This window comes from Microcebus murinus, chromosome 2, assembly GCF_040939455.1.
Source record: "Microcebus murinus isolate Inina chromosome 2, M.murinus_Inina_mat1.0, whole genome shotgun sequence".
NCBI classification, from domain to species: Eukaryota; Metazoa; Chordata; class Mammalia; order Primates; family Cheirogaleidae; genus Microcebus; species Microcebus murinus.
In genome coordinates, this window is record NC_134105.1 from 105,221,667 (window position 1) to 105,236,965 (window position 15,299).

At 56.2% G+C, this 15,299-nt stretch overlaps 1 protein-coding gene across 1 annotated transcript in view; it reads left to right on the forward strand.

The window, feature by feature from the left end:
* The window catches only part of LOC105873096 (SLAM family member 8-like), a 215,728-nt gene that overhangs the window by 94,198 nt on the left and 106,231 nt on the right, over window positions 1–15,299 (forward strand). The window lies entirely within an intron of this gene.

Here is a 15,299-nt window from a genome sequence, read left to right on the forward strand (position 1 = left end):
CCTCAAGGCTCTGAGAGCTTGCCAGCTCTGGGTGGGGAAATCCTTGCTGCTGACAAGTCCTTCCTGTTCTTTCTGAGCCCCTGAGCTGACTGTGGGGAAACCTAGAGAGGAGCAGACGTCAGTTCTACCTTCAAGTCAAGGAACTGTCCTTGGCGGTTAACCTTAACTCCTTGTGCTTCCCTTTAATTCACACTCTGGTGGCGATGCTCCCAAGGCTGGGGAGGTGGCCCCACTCTGTCCCCACATCCACCCCGTTCCTGTCCTCCAGGCCCCTGGCTCCTTCCCTCTTGTGCCGTGGGCTAAACACACAAAGCTCGGGAAGGGCTGACCACTGGCTCTGCACGACCTCTGGAGCCCCCACAGCAGGATCAGTACACGGGCCTTAGAGGAAGACAAGTATTGAGAACCATAAATCAAAAAGGATCATTACCCAATCCCGAACGATCAGAGTGGCTTCTCTTAAGCACTTTGTGTTTCTTGAAGGGTCATAGCAGCAAGCAATTATTATTGTCATCACTGCCATCATTCTGATTACTAATAATATGTTTAATCCCCTTGGCCAATATAAGTATTCATTACAACACATGTAGGTTTTAGGTCATTATTTAATGCAAGCAATATAGATAAGGATGGTAACAATGGACAGTAAGCCTTAAGCTAAGGCTTGGAGCCAGGAAATGTGCAAAGCACATTTCACCTTCTGAAGATTTCAGTTAATATGAATTGGGCCCCTATCATGCACCCAGTATTGGGCTTGACTCTTTCTTTTTAATATGTTGCTTCATTGACTCTTCACAATACCCCTTCAAGGTGGGTATTATCTGTTTTGTAAGCTGAGGAAATTGAGGCTCATAAAGATTAAGAGACTTGCATAAGGTCCTGGCCAAGTGGTGGAGCCGGATGGAAACAGGTCTGTCTGACTCCAGGCTCTGAGCTGTAATCAGTCAATCAGGGCAGAAAAGTCGAGGATGAAACTTGGGAGCAGAGAGGTGAGGCTGGCAGGAGGCCCTGGGCCCTGAAGAAGTCACTCCAGTCTAAACCCACGATGTGGGCCCTCTGCCAGAAAAAGCATCAGCAGAGTCCCCAGGAAGCCAGAGGACAGCCATCCAAATGGGCAGAGAGCAACACAAAAGGATGAGGAAGACAGGAACATACACAATGTAAAAAAAAAAAAAGGCGGGTGGGGGGGGGCAGAAAATTCATGACCTCTATGCAAAGTAGAAACTTGTACCAAAAGTCACTTTGTTGTTGGGGTCTTTTAAGAGGCTGAAATGGATTGACTGCTTAATCTGATTGGACAAAACCAAGTCTTTTCAGTGACCGCTTGATCGATTCAGTGGGAAAATGGGACTGTTTATACATACAAAGGCAGCAGAAAGAGACAGGCCATGGAGAGCCAGTGAGGAGGAGAGTGGATGAGAGAGAATGGGACAGAGGGAGAAGCGGCGATGCCGAAATCAGGAGTCGTGGACACAGGTGAGGCCCAGAACACAGCCCAGGGAGAGGGTTGAACGATCAGAGTGGAGAACCAGCTGGGGGCATGGGGGGGGGGGCAGGTGACAGCGGGGACAGAAGCCCCTGGGAGACACAGCGGTGGTGGTCTCCAGGGAGATATTTTATGCTTGTTAGCCTTGGACAAACTATGCATCCCCCGCCCTCAGCCAAATCCCCAATCTGATTAGAAGCCTCTGGTCTCTCCTCTTGATCTCCGCTGCAAGTGGAGAGTGAGTGGTTAGTCCTGAGTCCTCCCTGGATGCTATTAGTTAAAGCCGCTTAGGTGGGGGCGTAGGGGGTGGGGCCTGGGAAGGACAAAGCCACCTTTCCCTTGGGCAGGGGTAGATGCCCTCCTTGACCTCCCCTCCACTTCCCTTTCCTTCTCCCCTGACCGAGGGACAGCTGGCAGAGACCACACGTCCGTCCGGCTGTCTAGGGCCAGGTGGACCCCTCTGGCGCTGAGTGTTGGGGATTGGCGGGCTGCACCCACTGCCCTCCTCACCTCAGCTCTTCCTTCCATGACAGCCCCCGAGCGGTCGGTGGGCAGCAGTCCCACTTCTCCTCCTCGCTCCCCAGCCCCAGGCTCCTCTCCAGCCTTCCTCTCCTCTGTCCCCATTGCTGGTCCCCTCACCCCCCTCAGATCCGCTGCCCCTTCCTCCTCCCAGCGCTCGCCCCTTGCAGCCGCCTGGCCTCCCACTCTTGTCTCTTCAGTCCCTGGGGGCCTTGGGAGTTAAAAGGTTTGCGTAACTCTGTGGAGCAGAAATCCAAACCCAGACACCCCCTCCACCCCCGACCTGGCAGCTGAAGGTCGGGCAAAGTCACGCCCTCACACACCCTCAGGGACCCAGGGGCTGGGGGACTGGACGTGGGGTGTTGGGAGACCCCGAGTCAGCTCCGCACCCATCCCTCCATCAGTCGGGCCCCTGCAGGTCTCTGTTTCCCTCTGTTTGACCTTTTTATCTTTCTTCAGCTCATTTGCTCCCTCATTACTGTTCCCTCCTCTTCCTTCCCACTCTAATTCTCCTTCCTTCCACTCCCTCCTCCCACCTTCTCTTGGTCTCACTTCCCAGCCCCCACTCATTTTGCCGCATGTTTTCCCACTCTTTTCCCTCCTCTCCGGGGCCCTCTTTTCTGTCTGTCTGTTTCTCTCCGTCTCCGTTTCTGGTTCCACTTCTTGTGTCTGTGGATCGTGTCGCCATCCCCACCTGTCCTGCGTCCCTGGGCTGCCTGTTTGCCTCCTCTGGAGTGGGGTCTGCCTCACCACTTCTCTCCCAACCCGGTCCTCTGTTTGCTGTCTCTTGTTGTCACTTTCTGTTTTCTTGCCTGTGCGTGTCTTTCCACTCCTGTCCCTGTCCCTCACCCGTGCTTCAGAGCCGGAACGGAGCAGGGCCTCCCGGCTCCCAGGCCCTGGCCGCCCCACCGCCCACTTCCTCATCAGATCCCCCAGTGGCAACCTCACCGTTGCTTCCTTTCATCTCATTCCCATCAGCTGTGACCGGGGAGAACCCTGCCTGGACACCCCCTGGTCCTTCCCTTTGTCCCCCACCCAGGGGCAAGAAATCCCCTCCAGCAGGCGCTGAGGTGGCTGAGGAGCCGGGCCCGAGGGAGAGGAAGTGAAAGTTCCCAGCAAACAGCTGATCCGGGTGAGTTGGCAGGGCTGGTGTGGGGCCGAGGAGCTGGGACCAGGGACGTGGCGGGCACAGCGTCAGCAGCAGGCATCTGAGACACCTTCTGACTCAATCCCAACCCTCAATCCCCAGGTCCACTCCCAGCCTCAACCTCAACCCCAGTCTTAACCGGAACCCTCCAGCTTCCACTGAGTCCCAAGCCCAGCTGAAGCTGCCTCCGTGTGCCCTGGCCCATATGCCTCCTGGGGCCCCCTGCCTTTGGGCAGGGCCAGAAAGGGGCCTGGAGGTGGCGTGGCAGCACCGCTGGCCTCTTCCCAACCCTTCTCCTCTGGTCTCCAGTGGGAGGGGTGAGGGGGAAGAGCAGGACTTCTCTCTGCCTTGCGAGTGTCATCTCTCTGTGCCTCGCCAGCCTGCACCTGCCCTCGCCGTCACAGGGGCTCCTGTGACACGGCGGCACCCAAGCTCTCACATGTCAGGCTTCTGGGTTCTAGTTCTTTGAGAAGGACCCCAGGAGTCTGAGGAAGGGAGGGAGGCAGGTGGGCAGGACAGAAACCTCTCATACCACCAGAGGTTTCAGTTCAACCCACCCAGCCTGGCTCGGGTGGGAGCACGAGCCTAACTCTCCCATCCCGGCAGCCCTCCACCCACCTTGCTCCTTCCCATCCCTGTCCCACCCTCCCCGCCTCCCTCTGCCCAGTGTGACCACCTGCTGACTGTCAGCCCTCACCCACGCTCCTCTGCCCTGAGACGCAGAGCCCCTGCGTGTGCAGACCCCGGGCCAGGGAGACGGCTGGGACCAGCAGCTTTCATTCAGCCCCCAGATCCAATTGATCCCAAGAGCCGTATCTGCCCCCTGAGAGCTGCCATCTGACCCCAGCGGTGGCCTATCCGGGGAGAAGAGCCTACTGCCACGCTGGCCCTGCTGTCTTTACGATGCCCTCTGCAGGTTCTGTCTGGCCCGAGTGCCCGACGCCTGGATGGAAGAGCCTTGCCACCTCTCAGGTGGCTTCAGTGTGGCCCTGTGCCTGGGTCTCCTTACTACACCCCTTCCCAGTTGCCCCACGACTGGCTCCACAGTTGGGGTGGGGGTGGGAGCAGAGAGGGACCCGTCCCTCCCGGCCAGCCCCAGCTGCAGTCCGGCCACTGGAGTCCCTTACCTCGGTGCAGCAGCCAGGTCCCCGCGCTCCTGCGTCTGTCTGCTTCTGTCGCACTCCTCGCCCAGTGACGACCCTTGCTCATCACACGCGTTAGGGTTACTTAAAATGAGAGCGGGATCTCCAAGCTCCCAGGGGAGCTGATGTAGTTTTCAGACAATAGCATTAACCCTTCGGGGGCCAGCGGCACCAAGGGCCTGCACCCCCTCCCGTGTGCCCCCATCCCTGTGGGGGGGTGGGGGGGAGGGAGTGTCCCTCACTGGGTCCTTTGCATCCAGAGCCTGCCTCAGGCGCAGATGGCTCCTAAAACATCTGACCCAGAGGGAGACCAGTGAGAGGGCAGCCCCGTCTTTAACTCCAGGAAAGGAGACACCCACCTATCGGGAAGTCCTCCCAGCTGTGTGCCCGTCCCACCCATCAGCCCTTCTCTCATGGAGCTTTCTGTGGAGACAGAGTCCAGACCTGGAGAATCTCCCTTCACAGCCTCTGACTTTTTTTTTTTCAGGCAGAGGCTCACTCTGTTGCCTGGGCTAGAGTGCCATGGCGTCAGCCTAGCTCACAGCAACCTCAACTCCTGGGCTCTAGCAATCCTTCTGCCTCAGCCTCCCGAGTAGCTGGGACTACAGGCATGCGCCACCATGCCCGGCTAATTTTTTCTCTATATATTTTTAGTCGGCCAATTAATTTCTTTCTATTTTTAGTAGAGATGGGTCTCACTCTTGCTCAGGCTGGTTTCGAACTCCTGACCTTGAGCAATCCGCCTGGGTTGGCCTCCCGGAGTGCTAGGATTACAGGTGTGAGCCACCGCGCCCGGCCCCTGCCTCTGACTAACCCTTGGTGTTTCTCCTGAGCCCCATGACCTGCTCTGCTCATATAGGGGTGCTGTGTCTTTGTAATTTGTAACTTTTCTTCTTAGTCTCAAGCAAAATAATAATAATAGTTTACCTAATCTCCTTTCCTGTAAGGGTTTTTAAGCACTTATTATGTCTCTTTCCTCTTAGAGTTCTAGAAAATGATTTTTGCCTGTCATTATTAATATGACTTGAAGTTAGACAGCAGGAAGAACTTCCAACTAAGGGCTAAGCTAACCAGGAGAAAGTGACTACAGGAGCATCAGATAGCCTGCTAAGGAAACAGTGGGAACAAGATAAGGAGTAAGATTCCAGGATGTCCTGGGGAGGGGAGAGAGGACTTAGGTAACTGACCTCAGGAGAGGTTTTTCAGGAGAAACTGGAGGAGGGTGGATGCCAAAGACCAGAGCCTCTGTCTTTAAAGTCCTGGAGACCAAGTGACTTGGGAGCCTGTCGGACCTGTGTCCAATCTTCCCGATCCCTAGCAGGGAGGAGAAGATTGATGGATGTCATTGGGGAAATCAATATGATTTTCTTTTTTTTTTTTTTTTTACCCCTGACTCTGAGAGGCCAAGTTTCCCCCTACACCTGCCCTCCCCCAATACACAGCCCCTCCCAACCCGAGCTGATCGAGATGGGAATAGAGGGCCATGGAATTAAATTCTGGGGGTTGTTTTCTGGTTAAATCAACCGAAGCTAACATGATGGAAAGGTGAGAGAGAGAGGCTGATTGATGGAAGAGACAGGAGCTGGGGGCCACGAAGAGAGGGTCCTGGTGGGGGGAGGCAGAGAGGACAGGGCTCTGGGCCCATGAGCGCAAGGAGGAAGGGGGATGCAAAGGGAGGGGCGGTATAGGACACTGTTGCAGGGAGTTGGATGCAGGGAGAGGGGGAGGAATGTCAGCAAGGACTAGGCAGATTTGATCTCCACAGAGGACAGAGATCTACAGCCAGGAAGACTGAGGTCACAGCCCAGACGCGGTGTGCTGGGTGTTTCTCTGGGGTGTCATTGGTGAGCTGAAACATGAGAACAAGGACCCTGGGCTAGGCCCAGGCCCTGGATTCCCTGGGGTTACTCAGACCACATCCTGCCTCCACCAGCTCTCCTGGGGGGTAACACCCGCAGGACCTCCAGACAGGGAAGCTTAAGGCTCTTGTGCTGTCCCACGTCTTGTCACTGTCCCAGCTCCCGGCGAAGTCCCTCTTGTGGCTGACTTCAAGTCCTTGTGAGAAGCAGAGCAGCTGCTGCCCAGTGGGGTTTTCGCCCCTGCTCTTCTGCTGCTCCAGACACGGCCCCCACCCACTTCCTCTCCTCTTCCCGGAAACCTGAGGAAAGCAGTTGTCGCCACCTGCCCCCGCTTTCTGTCCCATTCACAGTCCAGACTCTGGCCCCTGTAGACCACGCAGGGCGTGGAGGGTGGGCCCTTACTCGGACATTGGCTTCTAGGGCGGCGAGCTGGGCCTCCCCTGCTCCTTGCCCCAAATATTAACATAAGCAAATGGCCCGGCGCCTTTGGGTGGTGGGAGTGGAAGGTCTCCTGACCAAATCAAGACCCCTCTCGATTACGAGCCTCTCTGGGTGCATCCTAGTGCCTGCAACGGTGCCTGGAGGTGGGGGCTGCTCTACCAGTGATTAGTAAGTGAATAAACGAAAAGGCACCCCATGCCCAAACCAGCTCCCCGCGCTCTAGCCAGTCCAACACCCAGACTCACCACAGGCAGGCTCGACACACTTTCAGCTGCCTTCAAAATGCACAGCTTCATTTCCAGAACCCTCAACTCCCCAATTACGGGGTCTGGGCCGAGTGCGGTGGGAATGGAGCTCTCTCTCTGAAGACAGGAGTGGGGCAGGAGGTGGCCCTTCCCACTTGGGGTCTTAGAGCTGGCTCTGGGTGTCTCCCAGCACCCACTGAGCCCAGGGAGGGTCAGGGAGGGACTGGGAACCGCCCCCTCTCCGCCGCTCCCCGCCCGGCTCCTGGGGCTTGGAGGCACAGACTCAGGCAGGTGGGGTGTCTCTCACAGGAGTAAACCAAAGGACACACTATTTGAGCCTTAAGTAGAATTTTCCTGTTCTAGTTAGTGACTTCTTTCATACTTGAGTAAGCAGCAGGAGAGGGTAAATTCAGAGCCTGTCGACTCTGTATGAAGACCCTGCCCCCGGAATGTGCTCTCTCCGGCCTCCGTGTGCCTTTGTACCTATCATTAGAATGGACAGGACCAGCATACGCGGGGACGGGGTCAGACCTTGGGGAGGGCTTCTCCAGGGCGGCACAGGGACTGCGGCTGCCAGGCGGGTGCAGTAGAGGAAGTGGTGCCCTCCCTTCCCTGAGGAAGAGGAAGAGCCAAGGAAACAAGGCCATCCCTTCTCCACTTGCTCCTCGCCCTTGTGCCAGGAATCGGGCCCAGGGTCATGGCAGCCAGTGGAGTGAAGTTTGGGGGACCTGGCTGGTTGCAGGAGAGTCAGTCTGCCCAGTCCAGCCGTGACAGAAGAATACCCCTTAATAAGCACTCCTCGCCAGCTCTTGGGGAAAGAGGGGTCGCTCCTACCTGCTTGTTCCCTGGCATCCCAACGGGGCCCAATGCCCCCCAGCAGAGGGACAGGGCTGAGATGGGGCTGGGGGGGGCAAGGGGCACTCCTGCATAGGGGGGTACATGCCCGGGGGTCAGAAAGGGGAACAGGAAAGGAGGCGCCAGGTACATGCAGAGGAGGAGGGAACTGGACTCCGAGACAAAGAAGAGGAAGGAGAGGAAGAGGAGGAGTTGATGGGGGAGGAGAGGCGAGGAGTGGGGCTGAGGCGCAAATGCCGCATCCAGAGCGGGGCTGGGGGAGGGCGGGGAGGGCGGGCAGGGCAGCCGTGCGAGCGGCCTGTGGCTGTGGTGTTGGTGGAGACTCTTCATGTCCCATTAGCGGCAATGGAAGGTGACATGTGGGGATCGATACCAATCGAGGCAACAGACTCCCAGTAATAAACCCATTTCACTCACACTTCTCGGCCCCCGCCGGCCCGACCCCACGAGAGGGAGTGCGGGCTTCCCACCCCTGACCCCCGCTCCGGAGAGGCTGCTCTTAGAACTGTCCCCCGTGCTGGCGGGCCACCCGGCCCAGGGTCCACCGTCTGCACTCGGAAACCTTCAGCCTGAGCCGGCTTCTTCCTTCTCTCCGGGGCTGAGGAGGAGCCGGGCCGCCTCCCAGACCTGTGGGCATCTCCAAGGCAGAACAGGGAAAGCTCTGGAATCTGTTGATCGGCTCACCCTGTGGGCGAGGGCGCAGGGGAAGGCGACTTTGTCCCCCTGGGTGTACAGGAGCATGTCTCTCCATGTGTGCCTCCGCGCGGGTGTCTGAATGTGTGCCTCTGTGTCCCTGCTAGTAGACACGGGTCTGTGCCCTGCCTTTCTCTGGGGACGTCTGTCTCTGCAGCCGTGTATCTTTGTGCATGGGTGTCTGCGACAGTTTTTGTGTTTGCAGTGTGTGGTGTCGGTGTCCTGTGTGTGCCTGTCTGTGTGCATGCACGCCCAGCTCTGGGAGTGTGGGTGTGTGAGTCTGGGCTTATCTGTGTGTGAATCTGAGCATGCGGGTCCGTGTTTCCGTGGGTGTCTGTTCTGGCTGTGTGGGCTGTGCTTTGTTTTGGAGACTATGTGTGAGTGTGAGTGTATCGTTGTGCCTGTCTTTGTCTCCCTGTACACGTGGGAAAATGCTGCCGGCCTCTCGGTACTGGCACCAGAACCCTGCTCCTTGAGCTGGACCTCAGGCACTGTCCCAACTTCCAGGTGGGGTGCTCCACAGTGCCGCTTTGCCCGGAACCAAGAGGCTCCCCAGGTGTAGGACTTTCAGTGCTAAAATTGGGACAGTCCCAGAAAATTGGGACAGTAGGTCACTATACTTCCAGGCCAGGATATGAGGAGGCCACAGTGAACGGCAGTGCAGGTGCCAGGGAGGGAAGGGTAGGAGAAAGGTGGGATGGAAGAGTTGAAGGAGAAGATGGGAAGGTGGGGGCATTTGAATGGAGGAGGAACTAGAAGAAAAAGGCTAGCTGGGTGCGGTGGCTCACGCCTGTAATCCTAGCACTCTGGGAGGCCGAGGCGGAGGATCGCTCGAGGTCAGGAGTTCGAAACCAGCCTGAGCAAGAGCGAGACCCCATCTCTACTATAAATAGAAAGAAATTAATTGGCCAACTAATATATATAGAAAAATTTAGCCGGGCATGGTGGTGCATGCCTGTAGTCCCAGCTACTTAGGAGGCTGAGGCAGGAGGATTGCTTGAGCCCAGGAGGTTGCTGTGAGCTAGGCTGACGCCACAGCACTCACTCTAGCCTGGGCAACAAAGCGAGACTCTGTCTCAAAAAAAAAAAAAAAAAAAAAAGAAGAAGAAGAAAAAGGCTGTGGGAGCAGTAGGAGGAATGCTAGTTAGACCAAGGGAGGAACTTCCCCAGGGCACAGCGGGGGACTCTGGAAGCTGATTCAGGAAGGAAAAGGGATGGATTGTCCCTGGCTCTGGAAAACTGCAGAGGAGAGTTGTGCTGGTCTCTGCGGGGACAGTGGCAGAGAGAGAGAGAGAGAGAGAGAGAGAGAGAGAGAGAGAAAGCTTGCCTGCCATGGCTACTCATGGCTCACACTTGCCTGTTCACTGCCGGTGGGGTGCACTCAGACAGAGGAGCCCATGGGGGCCCCCACCCTCCTGCACGCCCCATGCTGCTCTCTCAGCCTCCTCACTGGATGCGGATGACAGCATGGCTCAGAGATGGGACTCTGGCTGGGTGTAGTGGCTCATGCCTGTAATTCCAGCACTCTGGGAGGCTGCGGTGGGAGGATTGTTTGAGGCTAGGAGTTCGAAACCAGCTTGGGCAATGTAATGAGATGCTGTCCCTACAAAAAAATGAAAAAATTAGCCAGGTGTGGTGGTGAGCATTTTTGTAGTCCAAGCTACTCAGGAGGCTGAGATAGGAGCATCGCTTGAGCCCAGGGGTTCGAGGCTGCAGTAAGCTATAATTGGGCCACTGTAGTTTAGCCTGAGTGACAGAGTAAGACACTGTCTCGAAAAAAAAAAAAAAAAAGATGGGACTCTCTTAGTGTAGAGTGTGAGGAGGATGCCTCGCTTGAGCTCCCCCCCCACCCCCCTGCCTGGTGGGCTCCCTCCCTCAAAGAGGTCAGAGCAGGCCTAGATGGGTGATGGGCATGGGTGGGATGGAGCTCAGGAGGCTTTGGGGAGGGAGAGCTGGTTGCCAATCTCCCGGAGTCTCTAAACTCCACCAGGGGGGTCTGAGCCTTATCTATTGTGTTCCCCATGGAATTCCCGAGCCCCGTCTCAGTGCCTGGCACGAAGTGGTCGCTCAGGAAATATTTTTGACTAAATTCGTAGCTTTGCCCCCCGCCCAAGTCCTTTAGCTGTCCTCCTCTCAGCCAAGGGGTCTCTCTAGTTCCCCAGCTGCTCCTGCTCTAGGTCCCAGGCCTCTACTCCTGCCTCCTCCTGTCTTCTTTGCAGTCTCCTGCGCTGGGCCTCACAGGTGAGCACCGCCCACCTGGCAACTCTTATTCCTGCAGAAGTCTCTGGAAAGTCAGACACAACCTGGCTCCAGCTGAGGGGCCTCCAGCCTCTGCTGTCCCCTACTGTTTTGTCTCCATGCAGTGCTTTTCAAATTGCCCACACATTGACCCTTGGGAGCCTCCCAGGAGTTTGAGGGGTTGGCATAGCCGTGAAGATTTAAACTTTCTTTGGAGGTCACTCAAGGCTTTCTCTGTTTTGTAAACTGAGTTCTCAGTCGAAGTTTTGAGAACAGAGTTCCAGTGCTGAGAATCTTTGTACCTTGGGCTGCTCCTGATGTTTTCAGGTCCTCATGCAGGAGTGCAAAGGGACAACGGCTCACCACAGCCCCGATTGGAAGGATGCCCCTGGGCCAGGGGCCTGTGTGCTCCTGGATGCGGCTCTGTCATTGGGGCAGGGAGTTCCAGGGACCCAGAGCGTGGGCTAGGAGGGACACGGCTCCAGCTGGGCACTTCCCCTGGTCCTGCAGACTCCACACCTGAGCCGGGGACCTGGCTGCTCTGGCATGTGGCCTGCGCACTAGGGTGGAGTGTGGTTGAGGGGGCAGCGTGGGAGGGAGGTGGGCAGGAAAGACCCACGCACAGCCGGAGAAGCGGCGGCCAGCTGCACGGCACATAGTTTCTGAGGCCCCGAGAGAGCAGCAACAGGGATGGAGGCAGGGATGGAGACATGTCCAAAAGCCTGGCCTAGGAGCTGGGGGAGCAGAGGCAGGCTGAGGCCGAGGCTCTAGGCCTCTGGGGTTTGGGAACACCCCTGGATTCTATTTCCCCTGCTCTTTTCCGGGCCTCTGAGAACCTGGGCAGTCATTTCCACTTCCTGGAGCCAGGAGGGATTTCTTGGAAAAGGAGAACTCAGGGGCTCCCAGAAGAGGCTGGTCTCCCCATCACTCCATCCCACCCCCTTCCCCTTCCCCAAACACCAATCCAGGGCAGGCTAACCAAACTTTATATATATATATATATATATATTCTGTGTTAAGGAGCCCTGTGTCAAGTTGATAGGAAAAAACAAGAGGGAGAGAGGTGGGGAAGCCAGGAGAATGCAGAGCTCAAATGAGAACCGAGATAAAGCAATTACCTGATCAATACGGGTGAAATTGAGTAATCTAGCAGATCAATACCACGAGCAGGAGGCCGGGGGGTGCTCCCTGCTCTCAGCCCCACTCCCCTGCCCATCTGCCGCCCGCCCCTGCTCTTCCACTTGCTCCGGTCCTCCCCCCCACCTCCTTGGGACTTCATCTACAAGTCTACCTTCCATCTCAGCCTCTACACTCCGCCCAAAGGTATGCCCCTACCCCTCCTAGCCCCCAACCTGCGCTCAGGCTGCCAGCCCACCCCCTCTCCCCACTCACATCCCTCCTTCCCAGGCTGATCCCACTCTCTCGACAGCCCTTCCGGGCAGATGCCTCCTCTCCTCCAGGCCCTGTCACACCCCACACCCTGTGGGCTACAGCTCAAGCCAGCTGTGGGCACGTGTGGGGAGGGGGGTCTCACCCTAATGCCAGGACAAGAATAGGTTTGCAAGGACCAAGTCTTCCCCCCACCAGCCAGACTTGACTTGGAGAGGGAGCTGCAGCTCTGTTATTGGCAATACAACCTATTGACCAAGCCCCGATGGTATGCTAGGCACTGGTTGAGCTAGGCTCTCAGCAGGGGGCTGGGAGAAGGCCCTGGTTCCTGCTGATCCAAAGGTGACAGTGCTGACAGTGAAGAGCACTAGTCCATCTGAGGATTGTGTGTGTTTAGAAGGGGATCTTGGGGGTGTGGCTTTTCCAGAAGTGGGATAGGGGAGAGTGAGGACTTCCCCTGTATTGTCGGAACACCTGAGTTCCTGTTGTCTCAAGTCGGTATGGAAAATTCTATGGCGACCAGAAAAGTGACAGGTTGCTAGGGGATGAAGGCTGCAGCATGTGGAAGGAGCCCGGGAGCAGGATCAGATTTACGCCCGTCCTCTGTCGCTGCTGAACTGGAAGCTCCTGGCTGGTCAGGAGTGTTGCTGATTTGACTCTGTAATCACAGGACGAGGCACTCGAATAAATGACTATTGTCACCTTGCCACAGTGTGCCTTGCATTTCAGTTCATTGTCTGCCCCACTAAGCTGTGAGCCCTTAGATAGCAGGGACCTCTTGTGTCTCTCAGCACACAGCCCGGCACCCAGGAGACATTCAGCAAATGTTTGTTTCATGAATGACTGACCGAATGTGTGACTGTCCCTCTCTGGGCCTTGAGGTCATTTCAGGGGAGCCCAAACAGGTAGTGATTCCACAAGCTTCCCTTAGAGGAATGGGGGGGGGCCTCTTTCAAGCAACTCAATCCCCCAACCCCTCCTTCTATGCGTCTGCATCACAGCTGGGAGGCAGAAAGCTGTTTGAAAGAAGACAAGGACTTTGCAGTCAGAAACCCTGAGTGAGTCCTCCATGGTTACTTACTAGCTGTGTTGACCTCTGTTTTCTTGATCCGCAAAATGGGGGCAATTATATTAATAGTAATAGAAGGTAATTTTGTGGATCAAGCAAGTTAATGCAAGTTAAGTGACAAGAACATACAAATGTTCATTGTTATTTCTAACACGGGGGTGGGGTGGGAGGAGTTGGTCAATAGATGGGCACAATTATTATTTTTTTTATTTTAGTGTATTATGGGGGAACAAGTGTTAAGGTTACATATATTGCCCATGCTCCCCTCCCCCTTTGAGTAAGAGCTTCAAGCATGTCCATCTCCCAAACGTTGCACATCTTACTCGCTGTGGTTGTATATACCCATCCCCTCCTGGAGGGGCACAATTTTAACATGTGTAGAATAAAGATTTTTTCCAGCTGGGCCACAAGTGGGAGAATAAAAACAAACTTCCTATATCTGTTTTATTCTGAAGACAGGTTGATGCCTGTATGCCTCAGTTTCCCCTCCCCTTCTTTCCAGTTAGTTATTAAGGGGCCAAAAGCAATACAAAGAAGACATTAAAACTCAGAACAGTCACCAGATGATGACTACGCTCCCCCTCATCTCTTTATGCTACTCTTTGAGGAGTCCTGGGGAAAACAGAAGGTGGTCTCAATGACGCTCTGTAACAGTCCCTCCCCTGCAGTGAGAATCTGGTGCTGACCTCTGCCGCCTGGAGCGAGAGGGGTCCGTCTGACCTTCCTACCCTCCAGGTCCACCCCTACAGGTGAGGCCCCTCGGAACTCCAGGTGAGAGGACAGTGACTTCTTCCCTCGCTGGCCCTTAGCTCGCTGGGACCGAGATTGTGAGGTGTGGACTGTCTCCTAGGCCAGGCTTTGGGCTGGAGGTGGGCTGGAGGCAGTGACCTGACAGGGCTGAGACCAGGGGGCCTGCTGCTGCTGGGCCCGGGGCCTGCGCTTCCCACTGCGTGGGCTGCATCCCACAGGGTTTGTGGCCCCCTCTCCACCTCTCCATGGTCTTCTACCCGGGATCCTGCAGCCAGGGGCCTGGAGACAGTGAGAGTGGGGGGCCCGTCCCATCAGCCTAAACCCAGGCTCCACCGTCAGTCAAGGCCGTATTGAAGGCTGCCCCACATTCTGGGAAGCCTTTGATCTTTCCTCCTCTGGCCATCCTTGCAGCACCCCTGGAGCCTGTTGGACAGGAGCTGAGGCCCTGCCCTGGGCCGGCACACAGGAGCTTGCTCCCTCTCTTTTGGGCTCTTGCCAAGGTCTCAATACTCCAGATTGGGACACTGGCCCGACACCTCCCCGCCCCCGCCCCCCAGCCAATTCTGCATGTCAGATTCTTAGATGCTGGGAGGGGAGGAAGAAGCGTTTTCATCCATGCCTCAGAGATCCAAGGCAGCAGGGAGAGTGTGTGATCTGGAGTCGGGAGACCTCGGTTTGAATCACTAGCTCGGCTCAGGCTGGCTGGGCTTCACTTTGCTCCTCTGTAAAACGGGGATGGCATATCTGACCACGGTGATAGAGTGGGACCTCACATAAACGTCTTGGTCACATCACTAAGTGCTTTATGTGCATCATTTAATCCTCGCAACACCCTCTAAAGCAGGGAAACTGAGGCACAAAGAGGTTCCATAGCCTGCCCAAGGTCTCATAGCCAGTGAAGTGGCAGGGGGGTACTGCGGGATAGGGGCGAGTCCCAGAGCGTCTCCCTTCCTCCTGGGGGAGGAGAGAAGCAGCGGCACGCTGGAGACAGCAGGCCTTCTCGGGGGCTTTCCGCTGCCCTCCTGCCCCTTCCCCCCAACACTGCCTCCTTTCTCAGAACAAGAAATTTGGGTGAGTGAAGCTGCAATTAGTGAGTCTGCCTGAATCCTGGGAGAGCAGGCAGGAAGGGAAAGCCCCAGGTGGGGCTCCTGGGAGGCCACGGAGCACCCATAGGGGGAGAGTTCTCTATGATTGCAGTTCGTTTTTCTCTTGCCTACCTTCTATTTGAGTAAATAAATACGCAGCCAATGTGTCCTGTGTGTATCCCGGGGGGAGACAGGCTTGGAGGAAGGAAGGGAGGAGCACAGCTGTAGAAAGAAGGGAAGGAGGGAGCCTGAAGACAGAGGAGGGGACAATTGCAGAAGCAGAGTCCTCAAAGGGGGAAAGGGTTGTGCAAGAATAAAGGAGGCAAAGCTCAGCTCCTTAGGCAGGCAGCCTGACCCTGGGACCTGGAAGCTTGCCTCTGT